Source organism: Capra hircus, chromosome 11 (assembly GCF_001704415.2).
Source record: "Capra hircus breed San Clemente chromosome 11, ASM170441v1, whole genome shotgun sequence".
NCBI lineage: Eukaryota > Metazoa > Chordata > Mammalia > Artiodactyla > Bovidae > Capra > Capra hircus.
The window spans coordinates 18099376-18108293 of record NC_030818.1 but is presented as its reverse complement, the minus strand read 5'-3'; positions in this window follow the sequence as shown (position 1 = coordinate 18108293).

Sequence of the window (8918 nt, the reverse complement as noted above, 5' to 3'; positions counted from 1 at the left end):
TGCATATAGTATGATTTTATACTTGTTCTTATGAATTCAACTTGATTCTAAGCTCTCCCATGACAACCTTCGCACCTTAATCATGTTATTTCTATCTCAGATAAACACATTCCCTTGTTTATAATACATACTGTATTCATTTGTCTGTTATGTTTTAGTCACCGTTATTCAGTGTGTCCTAAGAGAAGTGGCTCAGATGGTAAAGAATCTAACTGCAATGTAGGAGACCTGGGTTCAATCCCTGGGTCTGGAAGATCCCCTGGAGAGGGAAATGGCAACTCACTCCAGTATTCTTGCCTAGAAAGTCCCAAGGACAGACGAACCTGGAGAGCTAAAGTCCATGGGGTTGCAAAGAGTCAGACGTGACTAAGGGACTAACTAATACTTTCAGTTTAAGAACAGTGGAAAGGGGAGTTACCATTCACTGAGATGAGGAAGACTGCAGGAGCAGGAGTTTGGGGGTGGGGATGGGAAATAAAAGAGAAATTTTGGAGAAGTTAAGTTTGAGATGAGTATATTTGTGGTTATATTTTCCTCAGAACCATTCTGGTCTCATTTATAGGCAGTGACTCACATCTATTAATAATAAGCAGTAGTGTAGATGTAGGCCATTACTCAATGATCCTTTCCCTCTCACTTTGAGGGACAATCAAGCAGTATCTATCTTGTTAGGGCACATCAAGTACATCGTGTCCTCTGAATCCAGGTCTCAGATCCTTGATTCTTGAAAAAGACAATGAACTTGCAGTGATGTCAGGGTGGGTCTTTCCCTGGCTTCAACTCCTTCATTGTCAGGATGAAATCAGGATGATCGTGGATTACAGCTAAAACAACCATACCATCATTGGCAGAGACGAACGCAGAATTCAGCATGCTTTGCTTTTAATTATTCCTGAAGCATTCACAGTTCCCTATCCCATCATTTTTTCAAGCCTCAGGGCAGAACTATTATGGCCAATAAGGCACTGATCTAAGAGGTCAAAATTAAGGAGATCCTAGAAAAGCTCAGTGATTAAGATGAATACTATTTGAATACAATATTTTTTTAAAACTCAAGATTAACATAAAAATCCATGGATTAATAACAGTGCCATGCCTAGTCAGAGGAATGGGTCTGAGGCAAAATGAAAAATCAATTAATAGTAATCTTGCATTTAAAATTCTGCTCATTGTTCATCATAGTTTTTTTTTTTTTTTTAAATTTGGTACACTCTTAAATTTTGCCCCTGAAAGCCAGTGCCATATTCTCCCCTGACCATAGTCCCAGCTCCATCAAGATTAATTCATGTTTTTAATCTGTTTGCTTAAATTACCACAGGAATATTAGATCTCATCCTCTTGGCATCAGTCTCATATGATTTCCCCTCTGTCTCATTCCATTTAACTTTCTGTTAACTCTCGCCCTGCCTTCTGGAATTCATGGTTATTTAAGAGCTTTCAAGAGTTATATTAAGAGTTTATATCTCACACTTTCAAGCTGGTCTCAGAATGCTTTTTAAAAAATCTTTTGCCTTGATTCTTCTGTTTCTGTAGATGTGCTCTCAGGTGGTAAAAATTTTCTTTCCACATTCCTTATAACATTTATCTTGAGATGGGGTAGATGTCTTTGCTCATTATAACTGCTTCTTGTCACTTTCCCCTTCTTTCTGCCTATAATCACTAAATTTTGAATAGCATATGATCACCACATATCATAAACTAACCTCTTTTTAAACCATCATCCACTGACCCCAACATCTTCCCCCTTGTTCCTGGGAAATTTTAGCCCCTTGCCAAATGTGAAGTTTCTGGCGGAAGTTTCAATATCCACTTAGATGATTCTTCTAGTGAAATGGCTTCAAACTTCTTTGCCCACTTCATCAATGATCTTGTTCTTTACACTTCCATAGCCATTCAGTTCTGTGGCTGTAATCTAGATGGTAACATCCTTGTTGCAAAAAGTGACACCTCTGTAGCCTTCACTTCAGGCGTCCTACTTTCCCAGCACTCCTTCATATGGCTTCATCTCTCTTTTTCTAGTGGCCCCAGTGCAACAATTCTTTGAGCTTATTGGCATAATCTATAGATCCTTCTAGTTTTTTTTTTCGCTCCCCTCATCACCCTCTTATGTCTGTAGGTGCTTCTTTATCCAAGTTATATACTGTCATTAGGCATTACATCCCTCCTTTATATATATCCTCAACTTCCTTATCTAATCTCACACTGCCATACTTTCCTGGCAAAATGCCAAATCTGGTTAAATGCTTTTGTCCACCCACATTGTCTTTGCACCTGCATAGCAAATGCAGTTGGAACAACAGAAAAACAAGACTTTCAGGTGCCACTTTAAATTCATAATGGGCAAGCTTCAGTGGAATCTCAGTGCTGCTGAGTCATTGTCCTCTACTGCCCTAGTTCATTCACTCTCACTCTGCTGGTTAGTTTTTCCTGCCTTTTCCCTCTTTTCCAAGCTTTCAGTTTTCCATCTTTATTCTTAACTGATTGGTTTAATACACTGAGAAAATAATGCAAATCAGAAGACAATATCTATAGGCTCTCAACACCACATCTACCTATTTACCTACATTTACATCTATATATCTCAGATGGTTAAGAATCTACCCTCAATGTGGCAGATCCAGGTTTGATCCCTGGGTTGGAAAGATCTCCTGAAAAGGGAGTGGCTACCCACTCCAGTTTTTAGTATTCTTGCCTGGAGAATTACATGGACAGAAGAGTCTGGGAGGCTACAGTCCATGGGGTTGCATGAATATGACTAAATGACTAACAGTTTCACTTTCACTTTTCCACTATGCCTTCCATCTCCCTGATAGCTCAGTTGGTAAAGAATCCACTTGCAATGCAGGAGACCCCAGTTTGATTGCTGGGTCAGGAAGATCCCCTGGAGAAGGGATAGGCTATCCACTCCAGTATTCTTGGACTTCCCTAGTGGCTCAGCTGGTAAAGAATCTGCCTGCAATGTGGGAGACCTGGGTCCTATCTCTGGGTTGGGAAGGGCTGAGAAAGGAAGGGCTACGAATTCCAGTATTCTGGCCTAGAGAATTCCATGGACTGTATAGTCCATGGGGTCACAAAGAGTCAGACATGATTGAATGACTTTCACTTTCACCTTTCACGTTCACTCTTCCATCTCCATGGATGAACTGACCGTGCTCCTAGTAAAGGTAAACCATCTACTTGTGCATCTGAACTCCTTTCCTCCCACCTGCTCCAGAATGAATGCAAACATTTTCTTCCTGCTCTTTTGATGTAAACACTTTCCCCTTTCTACTAGATCATACTAATCAGTTTATAACTGTCTATAATTTCTCCCATCTTTAAATTAAACCAAAATCAGGAACTTCCCTAATCTCCTCATTCTTCTCTAATCTCTTGCAATTTCATTGTTACCTTTTAGAAACTAATAGTTGAGATCAGTGTCTACACTTTGTGCCTCTGATTTCCACCTTCTGTCTTGAAAATGTCTCATTTGGGGTTTTGCATTCATCTACTACACTACCAGAGCTATTCTTTTCAAGGCACCAAATGTTATTGCTTTGTTAAACCCAGTAATGAGTTCTAGGTCTTGATCTTTCTTGACCTGTCCTCTGCATTTGACCCAGTTGTCAACCTTACTCCTTGAAATATTTTCTAAAGCACTCTCCTGGTTTCATTCCTAACTCACTGCCATTCCTTTGCTTATTCTTATTTATCTCCTCAGACTTTAACTACTGAAGTACTCTGGTTCAGTAACCAAAACACTACCTATCTTACACATTCTCTTGGTTCATACCCTCCAGTTTCATTATTTATCATTTTTATACAGTGGAATACCCAAATTTATCTTCATATTAGCTAAAGATGTCTTATCTTTAGCTTATATGAATAAAACAGGCATCTGAAACTTAAAGTGAATTCGCTCTTAAGCCCCCTTCCCCACACCACCCACAGTGGACTTAATTCCGTCTTCTCCATCTTTGTAAATGGTGACTTTACCCTCAAGTTTCTCAGGCCAAAAAACCTTCGGATCACCCTTGACTTCTTTCTCTTATATGCTACATATACTCCATTAGCAAATCCTACCTTAAAATGTATTCCACATCTGAGGACTCTTCACCATTTCTGTTGATTTGATCTTGGTCCAAGCCAATATTCTGTCCTACTGGATAGGCTTATTAAGTAACACTCCTGTTAGCAGTCTTTTCCTCCTGCAGTCTAACTCAACACAGCAGCCAGATGATGCCTAAAAATATAATACCAGGTGATATCATATCTCTGCTCTACATACTCCTTGGCTTCTATTCCCCTCAGAGTAGATCCAAGAGACTTATAACGGCATATATCAGCCTACATGATTTGTCCTCCTGCTACTTCCCTGGCCTCACCTTTTTTTTCTGCTCTCTTGCTCATTCATCCAGATCCTCTGCTGTCCTTTACATCTCTTGAACATGCCAGTGATGTTCTTGTCATCTCAAGCCTTTTGCCCTTGTTTTACCCTCTGCTTTGAAGGTTCTTCTCCAAGATATCTCATGGCTTATTTTCTTATCTCCTTCAAGTATTGTCTTCTTAAGTGATACTTTCCCTAAGTACCTTTTAAAAAATTGTATTGACCCAGACTTCCCTATTCCCCTTTCTTGCTTTATTTTCTTAAAACCATCGCCAGTTCAGCTCTGTTCAGTTGCTCAGTGGTGTCTGACTCTTTGCGACCCCATGAATCACAGTACACCAGGCCTCCCTGTCAATCAACTCCTGGAGTTCACCCAAACTCATGTCCATCAAGTCGGTGATGCCATCCAGCCATCTCATCCTCTGCCGTCCCCTTCTCCTCCTGCCCTCAATCCCTCCAAGCATCAGGGTCTTTTCCAATGAGTCAACTCTTTGCATGAGGTGGCCAAAGTATTGGAGTTTCAGCTTTAGCATCAGTCCTTCCAATGAACACCCAGGACTGACCTCCTTTAAGATGGACTGGTTGGATCTCCTTGAAGTCCAAGGGACTCTCAAGAGTCTTCTCCAACACCACAGTTCAAAAGCATCAATTCTTTGGTGCTCAGCTTTCTTCACAGTCCATGTCTCACATCCATACATGACCACTGGAAAAACCATAGCCTTGACTAGATGGACCATCACAGTTTGTCTATTATATTTTTTAATTATTTGTTTTTATTATCTTCTTTTCCTTTTCTTTCTTAAATACTAACACTAGGCAACAAGATCTAGGAGGGCAGGGATTCAGACCTACATTTTTATTGCTAAAATCCAACATTATGAATAATGCATGAAAAAAACAAGCACTTTTTCAACAATTTGATGAATATATATGCCTTTATATCTCTCTCCATATATTTTCTCTTTAGGATCAACTCATTAGTTTTCCTTTATTCATTGGTCAACTTACCAGTTCTTGGCACCAAAATGGGAGATGAAGAAAAAGATGCCTATTTCCGCTGTTAGCAGTCGGATGAGAAAGAAGCCTGAGCAGTATATTATATGCTTGGAAATATCAGCTTATTTTTCCTTGTTACATACCCACAGCTACAGTGCTTTTGATTAATTGCCATAAATACTGATACTTTAAACCTAAAGACATTATGGACATGAAATCACCTACACTAGGTTTTCTAGATGATGTTAGACCAAGAGTGGGAGAATGAAATGGCAACCCACTCCAGTATTCTTGCCTGGAGAATCCCGTGGACAGAGGAGTCTGGTGGGCTGCTGTCTATGGGGTCACATAGAGTCAGACACGACTGAGGCGACTTAGCAAGCATGCATGCATTGGAGAAGGGAATGGCAGCCCACTCCAGTATTCTTGCCTGAAGAATCCCAGGGACAGAGGAGCCTGGTGGGCTGCTGTCTATGGGGTCGCACACGACTTAGCAGCAGCAGCAGCAGACCAACAGTGACAAACTCAAATGCCTTAAGAGTTCAGGGAAGAAGCATACATTTGTGAAGAAGGGCAACTAGAAAAATAAGGAATGTTTTCCTCATCTGAATTGGACAGCTGGTAGTCAGATTCAGTCACTGATTGCTATATATTTTTTAGGTTCAATAATACCAAATCTTCAGGTTTTCCAAAAAAAGTTGGAAACACAAATTCCTATCTGAAACTTCTCCTTGTTTAAAGTTGGGCAATAAATTAAAAATTTGAAAAACACTGGTGCCCACCAAGGATCTCTGCAAGTTGAATTTGGTTCTTGGGCCTCCCATCTACCATCTTTGCTTTCAGACCTTGTGTGCTCTGCTTTGTAGGCCTAAACACTTCTAGTAATTAAGGCCTGCTGATAGGGTACAGGTAGAAAGCCCCCTTCTTCTTTGCCCAGGGCTTGCAGTATTTCCAGATTGTGAGCAAATACATCCAAAATCTGTGACAGGCACTTTATTATAGATTGTTAAAATAATTCCAAGAGTTGTAGAGCATATCTTCTCTGGATAAAGTTTTAGGTAAGACTTTATGGTTTATTGTACTTTATAACTTTGGTCTCATTTGTCCCATTACCATATACTTTCTTCTTATTGATATAATTCTAGGTTATTCATTCACTTGTTTGCTCAAAAAATATTTAGTGAGGGTCTACAACATGCCACACAACCTACTGGATGGTGTGTAGGTACTCAATGATGAATACAAATTGATAAGACAGACTATCAACATCTAATCTCTTCTCCTTTAGTAACAGCAGTTTAATTTGGGATGACAGTATCTAGCCAATCATGGCACTTCCCCTCGTGCTTGCATATTGTTGTGGACATGTGACTAAACTCTGTCTGATGAGGTTGTTATTGGTTGAGTTATTTTCCCCTAAAAGATATGTTGAATTCCTTAACTCTAGTACCTCAGAATGTGACCATATTTGTAAATAGAGTTGTTGCCCATGTAATAAGTTAAGATGAACTTATACTGGATTTGAATCCAATGATTGGTATACTCATAAAAAGAGAAGACACTCAGACAAAAGGAAGAAAATAGCATGGGAAAACACAGAAAAAGAGAGAATGTCATATGACAGCAGAGATAGCAATTAAAGTAAATCACAGCTGTAAACCAAAGAACATCAAGAATTGATGGTCACATCAGAAGCTAGAAAGAGGAAATATTCTCCCCAGGAAGTCATAAGGATCCTAGCTCTGCTAATACTTTGATTTCAGACTTCTGGACTCAAGAATTGCAGGACATAAACTTCTTTTTTTCTAAGACACCCAGTTTGTAGTAATTTGTTATTTAAGCCCTAGGAAACTAACACATAAGTATAAGTAAAAATGGTCAGATGGGATTTTTGATAATATTCCTTTGAAAATGATGTACAATTTTGCTAGAAATATGGACATAATGATGGTGCTGGAGAAGACTCTTAAGTGTCCCTTGAATTGCAAGGAGTCAAACCAGTCAGTCCTAAAGGAAATCAATCCTGAATATTCGCTGGAAGGACGGACGCTGAAATTGAAGCTCCAATACTTTGGCCTCCTGATGTGAAGAACCAACACATTGGGAGACACTGATACTGGAAAAAATTGAAGGCAGGAGGAGAAGGGGTTGACAGAGGATGAGATGATTGAATGGCATCACCAATTCAATGGACATGAATTTGAGTAAACTCTGAGAGTTAGTGAAGGACAGGGAAGCCTAACATGCTGCAGTCTATGGGGTTGCAAAGAGTTGAACACAACTGAACAACAATTGAACCTAATACCCTGAGCCCCAGATGGCATGTTGAATCACATGGCATATTTGAGGATGAGATGTACACACTAAAGTTGGTGGTGAAGAGCTCTGGAAGAAGTCTGGGATATGGCAGTATTGTGAATTGCTTTTCTAGTCCTGGAAGCCCTACCTCTGGCCTTCTTTTATATGAGATTTAAATAAACTTCTGTGTGATTTAAACATGCCATTTGGACATCGTGTTATATGCAGCTACACATACTCCTAACTAACATGCTGGTCTTCAAACATATGTGAGTATGATGTAGAGGAGTCACACAGGTGGAGGCAGGCAGCAAACTTCAGGAAATGTAAGAAAAGGAAGATGTTTTTTAATTAAATTTTTTTATTTATTTATTTTTAAGTTCTTGGCTATCCTGCATGGCATATGGGATCTTAGTTCCCTTGGTCAGGATTGAACCTGCATCCCAGGTGTTGGAAGCACAGTCTTAACCACTGGAACACCAGGGAAATCCCCAGGAAGGAGACATCTTTGAAATGGGAGAAGAAGGGAAGAATGGAGTTGGAACAACACTCCAAATTAAATCCATTTATATTATTATATTTCCTAGTAGCCTTACTGACATCACCTACTAGAGTGATCAGAAAATTATCTCACACTCATGTTGACTGTTGTGTGCAAATGTCTGCTTTGAAGAGTTGATTCATACATGACTGCAAAATGTTAGAAATGTTAGATTTTTAGGTCCAGTAAGTATAGCTTATAATGTTTTCCCTCAGTCACTCACTAATTGTGTACTGTGATTTGTTGCCTAATACATCTGAATATCAATTTTCCATCTATATAGTCTGAATAAATACACTTGACATATAGGCTTTTATAAGGAGACCATGAGATAATACATGTACCAGTGGTTAATGAGGAATAATTGAGATAGTTCCTCTAGGAATACCTGAATTATAAATGAGATATGAAATAAAACTGCCTTAACATCTGCCTTTTATATAATAGATAGTCAATAAATATTTTTTCCCCTCCATTCTTTCATCTAACTGATTTTTCTTCTGTAGTATCAAATAAGTCAAAGAACTTAGACTTTCAGGGGGAGGAGGAAGTAATTCTTAATTCAATGGTCCATATGCTTTGCTGTGCATAGCAGATCATATTGTAATACACTAAAAGGCCAGACTTTGTGTTCAGTTGCTGCTTCAGTGGAAATGATTGCTTTAGTGAAATAGAGCTTCTGATATATACTCAGTTCAATAAGCTCAAGGATATATT